Source organism: Nycticebus coucang, chromosome 18 (assembly GCF_027406575.1).
Source record: "Nycticebus coucang isolate mNycCou1 chromosome 18, mNycCou1.pri, whole genome shotgun sequence".
NCBI classification, from domain to species: domain Eukaryota; kingdom Metazoa; phylum Chordata; class Mammalia; order Primates; family Lorisidae; genus Nycticebus; species Nycticebus coucang.
This window is the reverse complement of record NC_069797.1, coordinates 66059884-66082576: the sequence shown is the minus strand read 5'-3', so window position 1 is coordinate 66082576 and position 22693 is coordinate 66059884. Positions and strand designations below refer to the sequence as shown.

The window sequence follows — 22693 nt, the reverse complement described above, 5'->3', positions numbered from 1 at the left end:
CTGTGACTCCTTTCTTCCTTCTGTGAGGCTCTGTGACCACCCTTTGGCAGGAGGAAGGGGATGGCTCCTCAGCTCCATCCCCGGGTCTCTCACATTAGAGATGTGAAGACTCAGAGACGCCCCTGTAAGGATTTGGCCAGCTGGGCACTTCAGAAATGCTTCAATAATGCAGCAAAAGTGTGTAGACAGAACCCTACTTCTCAGAAAATAGGTATCAAGTCCACTTTACAAGAACCTTTTTTTCTAAAATAAGACAAAAGGTGGCTTTATATTTTCTGATTAAACAACTGTGTCTTCATCTCTGCTTAACTTTAGGAGTATCTATTCCTGTGATTATAGATTTTGGTTGATATTCATTCTTCCTGGAAGACTGTGACCTTTTCTTGAAAGGTTGGTTTAGTAGAATACTCAAAATCATTCACAAGGACAGTTACTACTTTGAGTCTAAGGGGTTTCTAAAAATTAACCTCATATCCCTTCCCTTTGGATCCTTCAGAATATCTTTTACAAGCACAAACATTTGAAATCATTGCTGTCGCTCTATGATTTTTTTTTTCGTGTGAAGGACATACCATGTTTAAATCATTAATTGGAAAACATCACCTAAGACCCCAAGTTTGGGCGAAGGAAGAGATGGAGACTGAGGTTTTTCCTTCTCTCCACTGACAAGATGTAGAGGCCATTCAGCTGTCAGCTGTCAGGTAACACTGGGTTAGACAGCAGACGAGATGGATTAGACATCACAGCTTTGCTCTCCTCAATTTGTGTAACCGCTAATCTTCGTTTGCATGATATGCTTTGTTAGATACATTAATTGTAGTTTGGAAGCCAGCGTGTATGAATAAAGATGATGATCATTCTTTTGCCTGTGTGGTTTCATTTGCAGTATTGCAAATTACTTTCTCTCAAGAGTCTGTGTCTCTGGACACACTCTGCGGAACACTTTCACTTTTTCACCTGTTTTTCACACATGGCTCTTCACTTTATATCACATTTTTTTTTTCCTCTCTCAAAATCCTTCATGCTTTGAATCAAAGCCCAAACAGCCACTGGGGTAAAGGAGTAGCAGGTCATTCATCTGTTCATTTAGTCATCAACCATTTGTGGGCACCTCCTCGCTTGGGGCCAGGAGCTGCACTGGGGACCCCGTGGGAAGGAAGGCCGGCGTGGCTCCTGCCTGCCAGGAGCTTACATTCCTGTGCCTCCAAACCACAAAAACACACAGCAACGTATGAGGACATCGCCCAAGGATAGATGATCCCCTTCCACTGGAATGAAAGATTCCAGACAGAATTCTGCCCAAACCTTGAGAATGTTTCTCCCAAAATAGATATTTTTTCACACATCTTGTTGGCCACATGGTGGATTCAGCTTCAGGGCTGTCCCCACTTTTTCATGTCAGAATCCTCACTCTGCATTTATTCATGGTTGAAAAGTATGGGAAATTTTCAAATGCAGAACATTCAAAAATACCCAGTGCTTAAAAACTCAAAGCTATGGGAATTAGTTCCAAAATAATTAAAACAACAACAACAAAACCACCTCCCAATTGCTAAAAGCCAAGGGTCAGCCTCTGGCAAGTTTGTCTTTGTGGCTTCCTCACCTGCTTTCTGGGGGGTGCTCAGGGCTCCTGCCGCTGCTGCCTCTCCCCTTCCCGTCCATCACCCACCCCACCCCACCCCCAGTGCCGCAGCTGCCCAGACTGGGCTGGCCCTGAACTTTGCCTGGGCTGGCTGACTTACGTTGGTATGTGGCCATTTCCTCACATCGCCTAGTAGGATGACCGTAAGGAAAGTGGCTTACCATGGTGTTTATCACGCCCTCGGTCTCTGCCACCATGCTGGGGTATGACATTTGCCTTTTCCTGCAATGCTGAGTGGAGCAGAGTGGGTCACCTTGCACAGAAGCAGCATCCTCAGAAGCACCCCATGGCACAAGGGCATCAGTGAGTCCACCTGAGTTCACCCTGAGTGGCGACCAACCCCAATGTGGCTGGTCCTCCTGGCCCCCTCAGAGGCCAAGGGGACAACCTGAGCAGACAGTGGACAGTGGTCCTTCCAGGGGTGTTGTGTACCTGCCACTCGCCTCCCATCCTGTGCCCACCCCTGCCCACCCACTGCAGTCCACAAGCAGGTGCCATCGGATTTTCAGCTGGGGGCCGTTTTCCCACCACCCAGGGGGCATCTGCAATGTCTGAAGGTGAAGTTCTACCAGCATCTAGCAGGTAGAGGCCAGGGTTGCCGCTAGTGTCCTCTAATGCACAGGATGACCCGTACCCCCAACAATGTGACGTCCCAGCCAAAACGTCAGCGGTGCTGCAGACACACTCCAGGTCCTTCCACATCCGTCTATCTCCCCATCCTCCTCCTGGTCTCCTTGAGGTCACCCTCAATCCCTCACAGCTCTCTCTGCACAGCAGCCCACAGGACCTTGTCTGAGCAGGTCTCCCCAGTGGCTCAGTGCTTAGGAGAGTGACACACATGTTCAAGTGCCCCTTCCCATCATAACATAAGCTCTGTGGGAGGGGCCAGCTTGGTTCCCATCACCCAGAGCCATGCTTGGCACATAGTAAGGGCTCAAAAGATGTTTTATGAATGAACAAATAAGTGAATGGATCCCAATTGCTCTGAGCCTAGCAAGTGTTACAGAAACCTTCCTAGCCCATGGCCTTTGCCCTCAAGGCATCACAAACTGAGGAGACAAGGTATACGTACACAGAACTCACTAAAGATCATCTCTGAAAACTTGTGAGCTTATGCCTAAGAAACACAAGCTCTCCATCTCTGTCCTTCAGACCAGAATTTAGAGACAACAGCTGCCACCAGTTACCCTCAAGTGACTACTTAATGGCCTTGAGCTTCCCCTCTGCCCTTTGGGCCTATTGCCCTTTGGGCCTATTGTGTACTCTGGGGTGAAATTATGGTTGAGCTAAAATACCTGTGGGCAAAGGCCAACGCCATCCATTCGCATGCTTTGTCCCTGTCCCGGAGTATGTGTCCCACGGAGCAGGGCATTGCCTGCAGGGAGTGGGCGAAAAGTGCTTTCGGCTCAAAGAAAGCAGAACTGGATGTCTCCCCAAGATTCTTTTTTTAACAAAGCTAATTCAATAAATACATTGCAAAGAGGCCTATTCTAGGCATGAGAGGAGAAAGTGGAATATGTTTCTACCAAAATGAAAGAGCTAGTGGTGGGCTCAAGGACTCAACAGACAGGTGAAAATGGCAAAAACCTAAAGTATGAAGCAAATTATCAACGCACATACACATGTGTGCACACCCACTCTGAGTCATTACCAGGAGTGTGCGGGGCATTCTTCTAGTCACTTTAAAGTCCATGGTGACAGCCCCCAACCATAGGTCCTATTTACTATGCCCATTTCACAGAAGAGGAAAGGGAGGTCCAGGGAGCATCACCAGACAGACAGAGCTGACTGAAGAGCAGAGCTGGGGGTGCACCAGGTGCCATCCCAGGGAGGAGGCGGGAGGCTGGCATCTGTTGTAGGAAAGCCTGGGAGGAGGCCACAGACCACAAGCACAGGAAACAGACCGGAGGGGCTGCCGACAGCCATCGAGTGCCTAACGTGAAATCTGAGCACCCTTCTCATTTAATCCTGTGCCACCACGGGTCAGAGATCATTGTTCGCATCTTACAGGTAGAGAAACTGAGACCGAAGGAAATTAACCGGCTTCTGAACACACAACTCCCAAGCAGCACAGCCAGCTGCACACGTGGCTGTCTGCGCTTTCTGGATTTGCCCCACCAAGGGGCCAGAGGTGGCAGCGGGTGGGCGATGTGGTACCAGGTCCCCCTGGGGACCTTCTCTCCCCCCATGATGACTTCCTTTAAAGCCATCCCATCACCAAGGGAGACATGGCCTTCTCTTGGCTGACTGATGCCTATGAAACCAGATGCCCGTCTGTAACTGTCTCCGGAAGACTCTCTCCCACCTTCGCCCTCCTCCTGACTTTTTTTTTTTTCTTTTGAGCTGCCTGGGCATAGGAGGAAAGAGAATAATAGTGCCACAGTTCTCAGAACCAGCAGGTGCCACTGCAGCTGCCCTCACCTGGATGGCCCTTGCCTGGAGGGCCCAGGAGGAAATGGGGGAGCGCTGCAGGAGCATCTGGCTCACCAGAGCTCACCACCCCCCATCCTATGAGACCCTGATGCCCCCCATCCCCTGCCTCAGGAGTCAAAAGCAATCACCACTTATGGGGTGGGGAATTTGTCAGAGTGAAGTTAACTGATTTCTTTGGCAATAGGCAACCCCAGGGAAGAAAGGTTAGGCTTGGTTAGGGGAGAATTCTATGGGAATGCCTTTGCTTTTTCAGAAAATTTACAAAAATAACACCTGACTAGTGTAGTTGATACATATAAGAAGAAGAAAATCCCACGATAGTTAAACTTTCTGCGACTCACAGCCTTTTGATCAGGCTCCATTGGGCCTCGAAGCTGGGCATCAAAAGCCAGAATCACTGATATTGCTACACACATCCTTTAAACATTTTATGGTAACTTGAAAGCCCCTGAGGACATGACCATTCAGAAAGGACAAGTATTCTTTCTGAGCAGTGACTGTCTTTCCTCCACAAGCTGCATTCATAATGCTTGGCTTATAATTTCCCATTTGGGTTTATATTCACAAAGCAGCCTGAGTGCAAAGTCTAGCTAGATGTTAGCAATATTTTTTAGTCTTTTCTGGTTGTCTTGCCCACAACTGTCTCTCTAAGCTGTTTTTAAAAATTCATTTTTATTCTCTGCCCCAAACATTCCATTTCATGTTCACTGAAACGACTCTGTTCTTCGCACATTCATTTCATCAGTTCCCATGGCATTTGCTAATTTTCTTGACTACCAAGCAGGTAGAGTGGGCATCCGAAGTTTGGGGGATAAATTGACACATTCTTACTAATTCCTCTCTTGGAATTATACGTTTTTTCGTTTTTAAATTATTTGAAACAACACAGGGATGAACATTTTTGTTCTTAAAAATCTGAATGCATTTTCCATCATATCCTCAGTTGGATTCCCGGAAATGCACTGACTGAACATTGTCAGACTCTGGGTCCCCATTTCCTGTTTTGCTTTCTGAAACCCGGCTTTCTCCATGGTGTCATCTTCTTCCTGGCAGATCAACTAGAAACAAGTGTTTCTCTTCAGTGTCCTGCTGTTCTGAGTTGGTTTGTTGTCAAGGGTCTTCATTCATTCATTCAACAAATGTTCATGTGGTACACCTGTGGTCCCCACCCCCATGGGTTGAGTTAGGAACTGGGCCACTCTATTGAGTGGGGGGCACCAGTGAGCAAAGCTTCTGTATTTACAGCCACACCACGGCCTGAGCTCTGCCTCCTGCCACATCGGCAGCCGCCTTAGCTGCCTTCTCACAGGAGTGACACCCAACTGCAAACTGCACACAAGAGACATTTGGTTTGCACGCTCCTTATGAGAATCTAATACTTCCCTCTCCCGTTTGTGGAAAATTTGTCTTTCATGACACCAGTCCCTGGTGCCAAAAAGTAGGGAACTGCTACCATACACTAGGGATGCGTTGACTACCAGAGCGCATAGTCAAGATATTTGGGGCTTTCGCCTCTTTCTACAGGATTTGAAGTGGCTTCCAAGTAAAAGACTTCAAAGGAATAATAAAAACAGAAGGCCAAGACCAAAGACAATAAAATGAGCTTGCCCTGGTTTGGCTGTGGTCCATCTGCCCCTACCAAAACTCAGGTTGGAATTTGATCCCCAGCCCAGGTATGGTGGCTCACACCTGTAATCCTAGCACTTTGGGAGGCCAAGGTAGGAGGATTGCTTGAGGCCAGGAGTTCAAGACCAGCCTGGGCAACATAGCTGGACCCTGTATCTCCAAAAAAAAATTTTTTTTTTAATTAGCTAAGTGTGGTGATGTGTACCTGTACTCCCAGCTATTGGGAGGCTCAGGCAGGAGGATCTGTTGAGTTCAAGGCTGCAGTGAGCTATGATGACACCACTGAAAACTCTAGCTTGGGTGACAGAGCAAGACTTTCTCTCTAAAAAAAGAAAAAAGGAAATTTGCTCCCCAAGTATGGTGGTACTGGGAGGTGGAGGCTAATAGGAGGTTTCTGGGTCATGGGGCAGGGGGATGGCTTGGTGCTGTTCTCAAGTTGGAGAGTGAATGGATTATTTCCTTCAAGAGTGGGTCATTATAAAGCCAGGAGACCCCTCAGGTTTCACCCCTTCAGATGTGTCCACTTTCCTTTAGACCTCCCTGCCATGTATGACACAGCAGGAAAGCCCTCACCAGAAGCCAGAGCCCTACCCTTGAACTTCTCAACCTGCAGAACTGTAAGCTAAATAAACCTCTTTTATTTATAAACTATCCAGTCTCAGGTAGCCTATTACTAAACAGATCCAGACACATCTATTTTTCAGAGTCAACAAAGCTGATGTCATTGATCCTCAAACTTGGCTTTGCATTTCCTAGCAGCTGGGGAAAAAATAAGAATCATGATCAGTTCTGGGTTCTCATTACTGGAAAAGAGGAAGCATATGTGCTCCTCTGGGAAAGGAAGCCTTTTGCTAGCACTGAATTCCAAAAGAAATTTCTCGGGTTAGATTTTATTACACAGAAGAGACTCCAAGCAATATGAGAAACGATGTCCCCAACAGCATTTTGGGTTTGTTTTTTTTTAACAATAAATGTAGTGGCAAATTTCACATGGCCTTTCTTCATCAATTCGGGGGTGTAATATTGAAACACTATTTCATGAAGGCGACTGACAGAGAAACTGAACTCAACCAAATCTCCAGGTAAGCAGCCAATGATGTGGTGTGAGTTGGTTCAAGAAAAGAATTTAAAACTCCTGGAGGATAAAGAACAATAGGATCTCGTGTTTCATCTGTCAGCTTGGCAAGAGTTAAACTTTCTTCAAAGATTAAAACCCAATTCTGGCAAAAGTTGGAGAAGTCAGCCCTCTCATCCCCCACGGGTGGGAATATAAATTGGTACAATCTTTTTGGAGGGCAATTTGGCACCAAGTAACAAGAGTCTTAAAAATGTGCTTACACACAGTAATTCTGCTTTGTGGAATTTTATTTCTCAGGAAATAACCAGAAAAGCTCACAAAGACTTCGGAACTAGGTGTTTATTTTCTGTGGGCTGTTTGGGCTGTAATAAACACAGATGGAACCCACCAGGAGCTCTATGAATCTCTGGATCCGCGGCAGCTAGGGAGCTGGATTTTTTTTGTCACTCATATAAGCTTCTCAGCTTCTCTTTGTCTTTTTAAAACTTTTTATTTTGGAATAATTTAAGACTCAGAAGAATTTGTCCAAATAATACAGAGTTCTAACGTACCTATCCCCAGTGGTAACACCTTACATAATGATGGTTCATTATCAAAGCCAAGAAACTGACATGGTACAACATTGTTAACTGCGCTACAGGCCTTATTTGGATTTCAGCAGGTTTTTACATACACTCGTGTGTGTGTGTGTGTGTGTTACTATGAAGTCATGTGCATAGATTATGTAGACACCACTGTAATCAAGACATGAAACTCTGCCATCCAGAAAGGAACTCACTGTGTCACCCCTTTCTCCTCACACCCACCGCCTGCTGTAGCCCCTGGCAACCGCAGATCTGTTCTCCATCACTATAATGGTGTCTTTCAACAGTGTTCTATAAATGGATGCACACAGGATATAACCTTCTGAGTAAGTTTCTTCTTCCCCAGCTTGCTTGTTTCCTCAAAACCTTAACCAAGTGCACCTTCTCCTGGCCCAACCCTCTGGGCATCCTTTGAGGGTCGGCATCCATTGGCTAATGGGTCTTTCTTGGCACTCTTCCCTAACAAGGGCAATCGTATGGCCTAGTACACTTTCGGGTCTGACCACACTGTCGGTCTCTGGCAAGCCCAGGGATTGGCTGTCTGGGGGTTGGGCTCCCACTTCTGGTCCATTCTTCTGTGGCTGAGAGGAGTAGGTTGTTTGACATAGAATATGGTCACATTAGCCCAATCTGTCACCAAAGAGATGAACAAAGGCAGGTTCCTCTAACAAGGGGCTGGAGTAGGCAGATGCTTTAAGGGGAGTTTCTACTTCAAAGCTTACTAGAAACAGCCTAAATGTCATGGCCTACCTGGTTGACGTTCTTCTGTTCTTCTTTGCTGGTAGGAATCCCAATTTGGTGCTGATTTAGGGGCAACCATGTGCTCCCCGGGTCCTCCAGAGCCCCCAGGGGATGGATGTTCACGGGTGTAAGGCACTCACGGGAATTGCATTCTCCTTGCCAATGGCTGGTTCAGGTAAGAGTACATGAGGCAACGAGACCAGAGTGAGGACCCCGACGACCTATTCTGGCCTCTAGAAATTCTATGGGGATTAACTGGGCAGGGGATGGTCTGGGGGAGAAGGTCCAGGGTAGAACAGCTCCACATCAAAGAGCTCCCAAGCGTTTCCCAAGTATCAGAGATACAGCAGAAAACTGTGGTTTCTCAGGGATCATTGGCCTGAAACTCACTTGCTGCACCAAGAGCAAAAACAAAATAGAACAAAAATACAGTAACTGTGAAGAAAAGATTAAAGGGCAGAGAGGAGATGCTGGGGAATTTTATTAGACTGAAAAAATGCAGAGTAATCATCTTGTGCGTTGGGTGGATGATTTGCTTCCAAAAGCCCGGTGTCTGTCTGTGAAATTATAGTATTGCTGGGTCATAGGAATAGTATGTTTACTTTTGTCACATAAAAATATACAAGGGATGGAATGGCTGTAGAAGGTTTTGGTGTACGCATATTTTTCTAGTTAGATAATACACTTACCTCTATTACTTACTGCCATTTTCTGTGTTAAACAAAATTATCATCTTTCTCAAGAGTTATGATCAAAAATTTGCCAAAATTTGAAACAAGCAGACCACTATCTTCTCATCCAGGAGCTTTTGCTCCCTTAGGGAGTGGCTGCTGTTCACACCTAACAACAGGGTGACTCTATAACTAATCGTCCAAACCAGGACGTGTATGCAAGTGAAAGAGAGGGCTGTCAACACTGCTGGGGCCATGGACATGAACCAGGGCCGTCCAGAGCTGCTGTGGGGTCACCTGGAACTCTGCCTCTCAGCCACCTGTACCTCCCCTCCCCTTTTAGGAAATGTCCTTCCCCAACTCTAACCTTGTGAATCTGCTATTTTATCTATGTTAGGATTTTGCAATCTCTGGCACTGTCGACATTATTGTGGGGGACTGTCCTGTAGAATTTTTAACAGCATCCCTGGCCTCTGCCCACTAAATGTCAGAGATAATCCCCCCAAAATGTCTCCTTGGGAGCAAAATCACTCTGTGGTATCCTTCAGGCCCAAGCGTGCTTACCTGGGTACTTAGCAGGCTTCCTAATCGCGGGGCCTACAGAGCCTGAGTCACAGGACAGGGCTGGGGCGCTTGTGGGGGTGGGCAAAGTGGGCCACACAGAAGTCACCCCAGAGAGGGGATGGAATTTGTTCCTTCTTTTCCAAGGTTGTTTCCTGACTCTGCTGTGACATGCAGAGCCTGGCAACACAGAGCACTGTCCAGAAACGGGCTGCTCCTGCAATGGGAGCACTGGAACTGGGTCACCTCACCCCTCCAGGCCAGGCTGTTGGATGAATGGACCAAGTTTAATCTTGAACTTAACCCATCGACCCTGTGTGAGTGCATTTAATCCCTCCGATCTTTCATTTGCTCATTTGAATAATATAGATAAGAGTGCTGGCCTGCCTTCCAGTTGTGCAGGATGAACTGAGATCCTCCCATTCTGAGATCCAGAGGCATCCATCTGGGGGTGGCCCTGTGGCTAATGCAGAGTCTTTATGAAGAAAGCAAGGCCCGGAGGGAGACCGTCAATCCTTAGCACATAGAGATTAGGTAGCTGTGCAGGACCGCCTACTGATCCCTCACCCTCCTCTCACCCTCCCCACTTCCAAGTCTCCAAAGTCCTTCATACCAAATATACTCATTGTCCAGCTCCCACTTATAAAGAGAACCTGTGGTATTTGTTTTTCTGCTTCTCAAATACTTTACTTAAGATAATGGCTTCCTGTTCTATCCAAGTTGCCATAAAAGACGTTATTTCATTTCTTTTTATTTCTGAGTAGTACTCCATGGCAGATACACACCACATTTTCTTTACTCATCAGTTGATGGGCACGTAGGTTGATTCCATATCTTTGCAATTGTGAACTGTGCTGTGATCAACACATGAATTGAGTGAATGTGAGTGTTAACATAGGAATGCCTTTTTGATATAATATCTTCTTTTCCTTTGGGTAGATACCTGATAGTAGAACTGCTGGATTGAAGGGCAGGCCGACTTTTAGTTCTTTGAGGAATCTCCGTACTGTTTTCCATAGAGGTTGCGCTAATTTGCATTACCATCAACAGTGAATCAGTGTTCCCTTGTCACCACATCCACACCAGCATCTCATTGTTTCTGACATTTTAACAATGTCCATTCTGAAAGGAATAGGTATCTCTTTGTGGTTTTAATTTGCATTTCCCAGATGGTTAGCAATGTTGAGCATTTTTTCATATATTTGCTGGCCATTTGTATCTCTTCTTCTGAAAAATATCTGTTCACGTCTTTTGTCCACTTTTTGCATTTTTTTTTTTTTGGCGGGGGCTGGGTTTAAACCCGCCACCTCCAGCATATGGGGCAGGCGCCCTACTCCTTTGAGCCACAGGCACCACCCTCTTTTGTCCACTTTTTAATGGGGTTATTTGTTTTTCTCTTGCTGATTTGTTTGAGTTTCTTGTAGGTTCTAGATGTTAGTCCTTTGCTGGATATGTAGTTTGTGAATGTTTTCTCCCATTCTCTAGGTTCTTTATTACTCCATTGGTTATTTCTTTTGCTGTGCAGAAACTTTTTAATTTAATTCTCATAGATTTATTTTTATTTTTGTTGTAATTGGTTTTGAGGTCTTAGTCATAAATTCTTTGCTGAGGCCAATATCCAGAAGAGTTGTTTCTCTATGATTTTTGTGGTTTCAAGTCTTGTACTTAAGTCTTTGATCCATCTTGAGTTAATTTTTGTGTAAAGTAAGAGACTGTTTCATTCTTCTGCATGTGGCTCCCCAATTTTCCCACCACCATTTTTTGAATAGAATGTTCTTGTCCCAGTGTATATTTTGTCTGCTTTGTTGAAGATCAGTTGGTTGTAGGTATATGGTTTTATTTCAGGGTTCTTTATTCTGTTCCATTGATCTCTGTGCCTACTTTCATACTAGTACCATGCTGTTTTGGTTACTATAGCCTTATAGTGTAATTTAAAATTGGGTAATGTGATATTTCCAGGTTTGTTCTTTTTTTCCTAGGATTGCTGTGGCTATTTGGGGTCTTTTTTTATTCTATATAAAATTTAGAATTTTTCCTAATTCTGTGAAAAATTATATTGGTATTTTGATGGGAATTGCATTGAATCTGTAAATCACTTTGAGTAGTATAGACATTTTAACAATGTCAGTTCTTCTAATTAATGAGCATGGAATGTTTTTCCATTTGTTTGTTTCATCAACAATTTTATTCATTAGTGTTTTATAGTTCTTCTTGTAAACATTTTTCACCTCCTTAGTGAAGTATTTTCCTAGGTACTTTTTTTTCTTTGTAGCTATCACAAATGGTATTAAGTTCTTGATTTGATTCTCAACTTGGCTGTTATTAGTATATAGAAATACCACTAATCTGCATACATGAATTTTGTAACCTGAGACTTTACTGAAATTATTTATTAATTCTAGGAGTCTTTTGGAAGAGTCTTTAGGATTTTCTAGATATAAGATCATATCAGCAGCAAATAGAGATAGTTTGACCTCCCCTTTTCTGATCTGTATACTATTTCTTTCTCTTGCCTAATTGCTCTAGCTGGGACTTCCACTTCTATGTTGAATAGCAGTAATGAAAATGGGCATCCTTGTCTTGTTCCAGTTCTTGGGACAGTGCTTTTAACTTTACCCCATTCAGTATGATGTTGGCTGTGGATGTGTCATATATGACACATTTTTATTATTTTGAGAACTATTCCTCTAAGCCTAGTTTAAGGGTATTTTTATCATGAAGGGGTGAGGATTTTGTCAAATGCTTTTTCTGCATCCACTGAGATGATCATATGGTTTTTCTTTTTAAGTCTGTTTATGTGATATATCACATTTATTGATTTATGCATGTTGAACCATCCTTGCATGCCTGGAATAAAACCCACCTGATTATAATGAATAAAAAATTGATTTTTAATGGCCTTATAATGTTCTACCTGATGGGTATAAAATACTTAAGCTAATTAATTCCCTAATAGCATATATTTAGGAATTTTCCTATTTTTATCCATCACAAAAGAAAGTTATAAGAATATTGCTCATTTGATTCCTAGAAGAGGACAGGAACAACTGCAACGCTGTTTATCCTTGCTGCCAGATTGCTCCCCAGAAAGCTGTCTCTACAGAATCACCCTTTTCTCCAGGCTTAATCACTGCTTGGAGGACGGATTTGACCCAGCCTGGAATGGGAACTGGTAGGCACCTTCAGCAGACCTTCCGGCCTTCTATGGATGGAAGGCACTGTCTGGGTGGCAGGAGATGGAAATGGGGGACATTTCTGGACCTGCCACTGCTGACTACCCCACCCCCAACCCCCTGCCAGGGCACACACTGCTTCCTTCTCAGATGGTGCCCACCTAGAAAACCACTCTTCAAAGCTTTTTCATTAACTTTAAAGCCAGGAAACGGCTATTTAAGATGCTCTTTTCTGTCATCCCAGCAGCTAGGTAATTGAGAGGTGGTGTGAGCCTAATCCTGCTTTTTAAGTTCTAAAATACGTGAAAATGCTCTCATTGTGGGCCTCATTTTCTCCTCAGCCCCATCCTAATCCCCACCCTCCAGGGCCTAGGCTTTGTTTGGGGGCCTTTCCCCAACCAAGCCATCAGAGTCTGCCCTGGGTGGTTTGCCCTGTGAGAGGCGGCCGCCTACTAGCCTCCCTTCCTTTGGCACCATCCACAAGCTTGCTGAGCTGCCAACCACTGTGATCACCCTTCTCATGAGCAGAGCCTCAAGAATCCCCTCAGTCCATGTGAATCCACGCTGACCTTGGCATGAATCAAGTATCAGATAAGACTGGTGTCTCCCTGAGGCCCAAGGGCACAAGGGAGAAGTTTTGTAGAGTTCAGTAGAAAACAAGGGTAAGTCTGGGGCTCTGTAGACCTTTTACCAAGATCCTTTCCCACCTCTGACTTCCTTCACACTGCAGGAGCTGTCCAGGTGCTGACCCATATGAGCACATCTGCTGGGTCTGAGCCTGCCTGCCAGGGCTTCTTTTTCGCCTGCTCTGATGTTTTCTGCACCATCCTGGGCCTTTTATTCTATGTCCTTTCCTTTAACACCCTGTAACTTCCTCAGCAATCAAAGTGGAGAGGAGTTTACATTCTGCTGAAGGGCTCCCTTGCCCTTGGAACTGTTTTGTGTGTGATAATCTAGTTTCCAAGGGGACAAACGATGAGAGCAGAGGCTGAGCAGCTGGTCTCAGGGCAGCTAGGAGGGCAGCGTGAGGAACAGCTGATGGGAGTCCAGGCAGCTGCTCGGTCACCCGGCAGGGACACGGATGGCTGTGCCAACGCTCCCAGGTTTCACACTTGGCTGCACCGAGAATAGGGGAGAGCACACTCTCAATGAAGAAATAAAATCGGTTCTGGGTAGGCTCCATTTTCAGCCCTGACGAGGCACTTAGCGGGCTAAGTGGGTGGACAGGAGAGGGGTGTTAGCTGGGAGGGACAGGAGAGGGGTGTTAGCTGGGAGGGGACCTGGGGAACAACTCAGACTGAACAAAGAAGAGGTGGGGGAAAAAGGGTGTGACGAGGGCCAAACAAGCCAGGGAGCGGAGAGGTGAAGCCTGTGTCCCCCTTGACCCCATCTCAACCCACACCAGCAAAGTCAAGTCCAAGAGAAAAAGAGGAAACCAATAAGACTGAATGCAGGGGCATGGAAGAGCAGGTGGGCATCACCTCACTGGGAGGTTTAGCACAAGCAGGTGCACAGGCCCACCTTCCAGGTCCCTGTCAACCAGCTCGGAAAGGAAGTCCCATTTGGTGACCCAGCCTCCTTCAGGAAGAAGAATGAAGAATCAGTCTCTGAAGCACAATATTCCTTATGCCTCCTGGCCGCTGACCCCATCACCTCTCCCTCCCTGTTTGCCCAGTCATCTGGTCTGGGCATTTCTGAAGCAGCTGCTGGGCTCTCCGGCTGAGACCAGCTCCATGTATCTGGCCCCTGACAGCGCCCACTCACAGAATAGAGCCTGAGCATGCCATCTGCCTTTGAGCACTATAATTTGGCCATTTCTAGGGTAAATTACCTCTTTAAACTTCCATTTCCTCATCTGGAAATGGCAGCCAGTAATGTCCTAGCTCAGAGGGTTGTTGTAGGAACCAAATGCCGTAGTGTGGAGTGTGTTTGCATGTAGTCAATATTAGTTGTATTAGGTATTAAAATGATTATTGGTCAGCTCTACACAGAGCCCAGTTCTGCCTGCCTACACCCTCGCAACTTCACGGGGCCTTCTTCCCCCCACAGCCCCCTGACACACACACACACACACACACACACACACACCCTGCACACCTTCAGGCACTCCTATTTCAAACTTGACCTGGGTCCACTGAGAGCTCTGATCTCCCCCATCTCCAGCACAAGTGAAGGTGCCTTCATCTGTCTAGTACTGATGGTCCCACACCAGTGGTGGTGACCACCAAGATCTAGACTTTGGGATTCCCCAGCCCATCTCCGGCTACACTGGGAGTGTCACACATTTGCTTCTAAATAGATAAGTCAGGATGTACTAGAAGGTACACATAGCTTGTTGTATGTATCTGTCAGAGGTCAGCAAGGAGCTTCTACTTCTTCACATCATGTGGGGATTCAGAGCAACATAGAACCATCTGGAGCCCTGACTCCACAATCCCAAAGATAGGGAGAATATGGTGGTACAGCACTCAGTGTGGCTCCAAAAGCTGCTACCTGGAAGTGACACATGTCACCACGTGCCCCTGCAAGGGGCCAGGAGGAGGCTGTCTGGCTGGAAGACCTTTCCTCCTCCCAGACATCACTGGGCATCTTCCTTGTCACGCACACAAGGCAAACTTCTGCAAAGCTGAAGGCACACACATGTGTGTGTTTCTAATTTAGAACTAATGCATGAAGCCATCAGATTTGCACAGATTGGCCCAGGATTCAGAGAAAGCTGTGGTTTTATGAAACTCTTTAACCAATGGGGAATACATGAATTATTGAAAGGATAGAAAAAGAGACCCAGGGAGGAAGGGCTGCTCCATTATTCATCAGGCTGGAGTCTCCAAGTCCCCAAGCACAGCTGTTGGCTTTTACACCTACAGCATTTTCCCATTATGTCTACAGCAGACATTTCAAACACACTGTATTGGCAGCCTCTGAGTGGGGCTCCCACCCACGCCATCCACTGCCTGTCTCATTATCTGAACAGTCCGCAGCTCAGCCATGAGGTAAGAACGCTGGTGTTCGGTGCCCACCCACCTCCCCTTCCCGGGGCTTCCACTTACAGATCCCTGGGCCTGAGGGCCAACTCCTTCAAAGAACCATAAGGCCTTTTACACCCTGTTCCCAGGCTGTCTCTTCAGTTTCACCCCCTTTGCTCTCTACCCCCGCCCGCCCCCAGAGCATTTGCCATTCCCTGAGTGTAATTTCACAACCTCAGACCTTTGTCTATGTGGGCCCCTCTGCATGAAACTCCCTTCCCATCCCTCCATCTACCTAGAAAATTTCTATTCAACCTTTACCCCCAAATCAGAGGAAGGTTCTCTGACTCTGTTGAAAGCCTACTATGTGTCAGACCCTTGTGCAAATATGACCTCGTAATGGTATCACAATTACCCAATGAATCTAGTGTTATCAGCACCAGTGGCATAATTTTGTGGGTTCCAGTGTAAAAATTAAAATGCAGTACCTTGTTCAAAACTGATTAAGAAATTCAGGATGGTAAAAGCAGATCATTAAACAGAGCCTTCCTAAGAGCAGGGCTATGTGACTGCACAAGTCATACACCCAGGAAGCCGGGCTTGGTTACAAAGGAGTAAACTAAAGTTCAGAGAGGTTGAGTAACTTGTCTGAGGTCACACTGCTACTTGGGGCATTTCATTCCATGAAACCCAAATCTCTTTTCTCATGTCCTGAGGTCTTCTCCACTTGTCTTGGGCAGAAGACTGGGGAGGGGCTTCAGCACCCCTGGAAACTAGTTCCCCTTTTAAAGGGTATCTTCTGCAGGCTTCTGATCTGTTACTTCACTGTCAGCCTTGCAAGATGATCCAGAGAACAAGATCACGCAGATCAAAAAGGAGACCTATCTGGGAGCAAGTGGACATTCTCAGATCCCCCAATCAGCTCAGGCAGGAAGAAAACCCCTCCCCAAGCCACCCCCTCCCATCCCCAGGCAGGCTGCTCCCTCCCCAACCCTGCCCATACACCCACTTTTCAGTTTCTGGAGGACAAGGCTGCCGCCCAGCAGAGGTGACCCTGCAGAAGGACACAGTCCCAGGCCAGCCTCTCTGGTCTTTGCTGGGAATGTTAATTGCAGACCTTGAGAAAGGTTTGTCTTCTGGCTGTTGTGCAGATTTTCATCTTTTCATATCACCAATCCAGCCCCACCCATGGTTTTGTTCAGTGGTTGTCTCCTTAAAGTATTCCAGCCAGGAGGGGTTAACCCCTAGTTCCACCATCCTACCTGGCTAAATAGGCCACCTTAGCTCCAGACTGATCGACAAATCTCTATTGAGCACCTATTGGGTGACCAGGGCACATAGAAGCCGCAGAAAGAAAAAACTGTAAAATGTTAGTTACCACCATTTTCGTACATGTCTTGGGGAAATGTGTCCAACTTACAGTCATTCATTCAGCAAATACTATCTGTGCACCTACTATGTGCCAGGCCTTCTGCCTTTAAGGAGCTCAGTGCCTAGCTGAGGAGACTGACAGTAAACTCATTATTCCCATACTAATGAGAGCTAGACAAGAGGTTCCTGGGCCTACAGGAGAAGATAAAGTCCTGGGTCAGAAGGAACAAACAGAACAAGGTCTTGAAGGGTGTATAGGAGTTTTCCAAGTGTAGAAGAGGGCAAGCCATGCAGAAGGAATCAGCACATTTGGAAGAGTTTGGGATGAAGGGGATTGAGAAATTGAGATATGTGGGCACCAAACCCAATTGAGAGATGTGCACACCCACCAATGGGGTGAGACCTGTCCATCAGGGAATTTGGGAGACAGGGGGAGAAACACTCCTGGGGTAGATGGGAAGAGGAAGAAAAAGCTGGTATTTCATAGGCCTGAAATGCTGTGAATAGAAACTTGGTGTATCCTTTCCAAAACTCTTCAGTTGTCTCAACTCCTTGTGAGCTCATTCACATGTGGCCATGTCCCCCCATGTCAGGGGACCTTAGCAGGATAGGGGCTTCTGCAGGGCTGCTGCCTACAGTTGTTAACAAACGTGCTTACTGCTGATGCCTCATTATTTTGCAACCGTCTTTTGCCCCAAATATTTCTATACTCTGTATCTTTGACCACGCCAGAGTCTGCAGGGATTTTACAGGCCTTCCAGGGGAAACTTCCACAGCGGGGCAGGTCAGGCTCACATCCGGGGAGCTTGTTCTTACAGGGCGCTCCTTCTCTCTCCCAGCAGAAGCAGCAGCTGCTGGTCAGTGAGCAAGTTTCCCAAATATGTTGGACAAGGGTATCCGTCAGGCTGCCACTTCGGAGAAATGAAGATGGATAAAGTATTCCAGCCAGGAGGGTTAACCCCTGGTTCCACCATCCTACCTGGCTAAATAGGCCACCTTGGCTCCAGACTGATCGACAAATCTCTATCGAGCACCTATTGGGTGACCAGGGCACATAGAAGCCACAGAAAGAAAAAACTGTAAAATGTTAGTTACCACCATTTTCGTACATGTATTTCTATTTTAGAATTTGTAGGGACAATTTGCTCAAGGTCACCCAGGAAAAAATGCATAGCGGGACTTCAAAACATAAACTCTGGGGCCAGGCAGGCGAGCTGCAATCCTGGCGCCGCCACTTCCACCTGCGTGTCCTCAGGAAAATCGCTTTCTCTCTCTGGGCCTCTGTTTTCTCACCTGTGCATGTAAAACACAATTCGTCAAATTTTGTCAAATGACTTGATACATGCAAAGCTGTTTGGACGATGCCTCGTACACTTACCCTAGCGAGCGCTCCACGAACACCAGCGGGCGGCGTCCCGGCGTCCTTCTGCTCCTCAGTTATTATAAAGCAGCAGCAGCCCCTGGAGGTGGGAGGCCAGTCCGACTCGAGACCGGGCTCTCAGCCACAGAGCCTTTCTGGTGGCCTGTCCCCTACCTCAGCCCCCACCCTTCACCTAAACCCCCCAACGAGGGCGCCTCCTTCGGAGGTGCCCACCAAGCTGGCGAACATTAGCGACGCGGGGGCCCCAAGCCCTCCAGCCGCCGGCCGCGAGGGGGCGGGGAACGGAGGGGAGGCCCCGCCCACGGCCCCGCCCACCCCGCCGCTCCTCCCTCGCAGGGTCCGGGGTGCGAGCGGCGGCGGCGGCGGCGGCCACAGTCACCGGCGCCCAGAGGCTCGGGCTCACCGGACCGGGCGGGCGCCCCGGACCAGTTCGCGCGGTACCTGCAGGCCCGCGCGCCCCGCCGGCGAGGGACGTTCGACCCGGCTCCGGGGTCGTGGCCGCTCCGGCGAGGTAAGAACCGGGAAGACCGGGAGATACTCTCGGTCTCTGGTCCTGGAGGGTCAGTGGGGGGACGGTCTCCCGCCCGTGCCTCGGCCACAGCGCGCCGGGCAGTCTCGGTGACCGCGCAGCCAGGAGCCGGGGCCAAAGAAACCTTGGCGTGCGGAAGGGGAAGGGTGGTGGGAATGCGGGGGTGTGTGTGCGTGTGTGTCTCAAGGATGTGCGGGGAGACCCCGCCAGGCAGGCAGCCCACTCCAAAGCTGAGGGCAGACTTTCCCACGACCGCCCGGAATGGGGCCGGCGGAGATTAGGCGGTTAATGCAGGAAGGGAGAGCCCCCCGGCACCTGTTGAGCTGGGCTGTCTGTACTGTCTGTGCGGGTCGAACTCCCTGCTTACCACACGGCCTTTGGGGTGGTCTCACTTCCCGGGCGCCAAGACCTGCCTGCCCAGGACTCCTTCCTCCTGGCCGCGGGGACAGCAAGGATGCCCCAACGGCTTGGTGGGAGGAAGTGTCCGTGCTGGGAGCCACGCAGCAGAGATGGACCCGGGGGGAGAAGGGGGTGGCCTGATGGGGACCCCGCAGCAGATCTGGGGGTGTGATGTATCAACCCCCAGACACCTACCAGAACATTTCCCCCATCACTCCAGAGCCCCCTGTTTTAAATACTTCATCTGTCTCTTGGCTCTCATCCCAATTAGGCAATTGATGAAGATGCAGCTTGTTAAAAATTTTAAAGTGAAATCACATTATCACTTCCTGTGACCCAAAGGGACTTGAAAGATAGTTCCCCAGGAACCTAACAGAGGAGGGGGGAGGAGACTGGTATTCTCACCAGATGCTCCAGTGCTGACCCTGTGCTGAGGGCTCCCATGGGAGCCCCTCTGGGGCGGGCAGGCACATCAATGGCCCCTTTATGGTTGAGGGAGCTCTTGTTCAGAAAAGGGAAGGGATTCACCCACTTTGCACTGATTCTCAGTGACTGGGTAAGAGCAGGACCCAGGGCAGGGTCACCAAGTGGGAGCCTGTGTCTGTTTAACAGACGTCACACATGGGTTGTCACCAGCATTGGCTCCTGCCCCACAGCCATCCTAGGGAGCACAAGATGGGGCTCCCCTCCCAGCCACCTGAAGCCCACTCTCCTCCTCTCCACAAATCCGGGGGCTTGATGAATTAAGTGTGAGTTTTGGCAGTAGGGCAGGTCACAATTGAGCTTGGATTCCCAGAAGGTGAGGCTGGAGCAGTTGTAACCAAGTCTCCACCAGACTCTGCCTCCAGGGGCAGCTGTCATGTCTGTCCTTAGTTCCTAACCATTGGTGTCCTAGGCCAGCTCCACCCAGCCTGCCTGGCTCATGTGCAGGTGGCCACTTAGCATGGGTTTGGGGCCAGTCTTATTCCCTGGCAGAATTGGGCCAACTACATGTGACTTCAGGGGCATTAGGAAAGCACCTGCCCCCCAAATAGCATCCGGTTGCCCCAGACCTAGCTGTCTGATGCCTAATATTCCACCCTTAGAGACTCATTCCTTTAGCTTATGGCCTTGTTCCAACTTCTGTCAGTTACTAGAAGCTTTCAGGACCTTGGAGAGGAGAAGACAATGGAGGAACAGAGGAGAGGAAAGAGAAAGAAGAGAGCAGGAGGGAGAAGATTGTACTTTGCCAGCCTCACAATTCTGCAGAGAAGGCCCCAGAGAGCGGCTTAGGGAGGTGGGGAGGGAAAGGCAGCAGACAGGAAAGTTGTGAATTTCAGGTGGGAATTCTGGGTGGGAGTGTAGCTCCAACAGCCATGGGCCTGTGGCTGGGGGCGGGGCTCTAGCAGCCTGTCTGGAGGTGAGATAGGCCCCAAAGAAAAGCATCCTTCCCTTTCATCCTCCTCTGCCCTCCCCTCAGAACACAGCCACACGGTGTTTCGTGCGTCCCAGGGGCAGTGTTCTGTGCATTTGCAAGGGGGTGAGCACAGAGCCTGGGCTGTTTGAACCAGCTCTGTAAGACTGTCAGTGGTAGCTGGGTGTGGTGGCACATGCAATGTAGTCCCAGCTACTGGGAAGCTGACGCTGGAGGATCTCTTGAGCCCAGGAGTTTGAGGCTGCGGTGAGCTATGCTCACACCTGTAACTAGCCACTGGACTCAACCTGGGCAACGTAGAAAGATTCCATCTCTTAAAAAATAATGTCAGTTATAATTTGCTAAGTTCACGTTCTAGCTGGCCTTGGGCCTTGGCTGGACAAGGGCAGGTTTCCACACCTGTGCCTCCCTGGATATCCCCGTGCACACACACCCCTCACTGCCCTTTTCCTGAAAGGCCCTAAAACACCACGATTCACTCCATCCACGAGTCTCCTGGGCTGAGAGAGGCCTGGGAGTCCAGGGTTTGGCTGGGATTGCCCTAAATGGCCTTTGGAGGTGATTCCTTGCCCAGTTCAGCATGAGGTCCTGAATTTTTCAGTGTTGGGGCAACAAGGGGGTAAGGACTGATGGTCCCTGCAGGCCAGACTGACATCATTCAGTCCTTCACAGCAAGGACTGGTCCTGCTCATGATGGGCCTGTAAGGAGCAGTTTGCAGCCTGTCGTGGGTGCTCCTGAGGGCAGAGCCCTGGCCAGAAGGAAGAAGTTACAGGTCACACTATGACATATTGACCATGAGCTCTCGTATGATAATTATTCTTAAGGATTATTCTTCACCATATCTGTTCTTAAGTAATAATAATGACAATGGTGATAACAGCTCTTTATTCTTCCATAATATGCATTTATTGAGCACCTACCATGCACATACTGCTACTGTTCTAAGTAACAGAGACACAGCTGTGGTACCATTGGCATTTGCAACTGGATTATTCTGGTGGTTTGGCGGGGGGGAGCTGTCCTGCGCATGCAGGATGTTCAGCAGTGTCCTACCCACTAGCTACCGGCAGCATCCCCCCACCATTGTGAGAATCAAAAATGCCTCCAGACATTGACACATATCCCCGGGGAGGGGATAAAATGCCGTCTGCTGAGAACCACTGGGGATACATCTATGTAGAAAAGAGACAAAAGTCAATCCTGTTCCCTTAGGAGCCACCATTCTAGAGAGGGGGATGAATGATGAGCTCGCTGTGCAGATAGATCTGCAGGAGGCTGCCTGGTGAGATGCTAGAAAGACAAAGCAGGTCATGGGTAGAGCATAAGGCTGGGTGGGGGGGTGCCATTTTCGAAAGGGAGACTCAGGAAGGGCCTCGGAGAGCAGGTGACATTTGAGCAGAGGCCAGAAAGAGAGAGGGCGTGAACTGCAGAGAATGTGGGAAAGAGCCTCCAAGCAGCTGTAGGAGGAGAAGATGAGGGAACAAGGAGAGGGGGGTGTGGGCCTCCCACCCACCGTCACCCATCACCCGGGGCCATCAGCGAGCACTCCCACCTGCTAGGTGCACACACCATCCCAAGTAACTCGCCATGCACAGGAGTCCTATAAGGTAAGAATTATTCCTTTATTGATTTTTCAATTGAGAAAAGTGAGGCCCAGAGGGTTAAGGAACTTGAATGGTACTGTTGGGGCATGAATTTGGGCAGCCAATGATCTACCATCCACAGTAAGATGTGGACTTTGGAACCACACAGAACTGAGCTCAAACCCTCACATGGTCCCTTCTAGCTATGTGTAGCCTTATACTAGTCACAAAATCCCTCCAAGGCTTGCTTTTCTCAGGGGATGGTGATCTCTACTTTGCAGGGCTTTTGTCCCAAGTGGTGTCATTGTCCTCAGTGCACACAGGCCAGCAAGCAGCCCGAGGGCAGGCAGCCCCCTCCTGTTTCCCCAGCCACGGGCCCTTGTTCCAGACTTTGGCATCTAGTCACTGAGCTGCAGCAACACCATGTGGCCGGGTGAAGGCCAGCGTCTCAGGAGGTTGATGGAAGTTAAAAGCTCCCTCTCCCAGCGAGTCTGGATTCCTGGGCCCTTCAGGGCCAGCCTGCTGGGTTCCCTCTGATGA

General features: G+C 48.3%; 1 protein-coding gene across 1 annotated transcript in view; it reads left to right on the top strand.

Moving 5' to 3' along the window:
- The first annotated feature begins 18589 nt into the window (after positions 1 to 18589).
- CACNG5 (calcium voltage-gated channel auxiliary subunit gamma 5) overlaps positions 18590 to 22693 on the top strand; it is a 41613-nt gene continuing 37509 nt past the window's right edge. The window contains exon 1 of the mRNA XM_053569138.1: positions 18590 to 18738. The gene's annotated coding sequence lies outside the window, so the exon portion shown is untranslated. The remainder of the gene's footprint in view (positions 18739 to 22693) is intronic.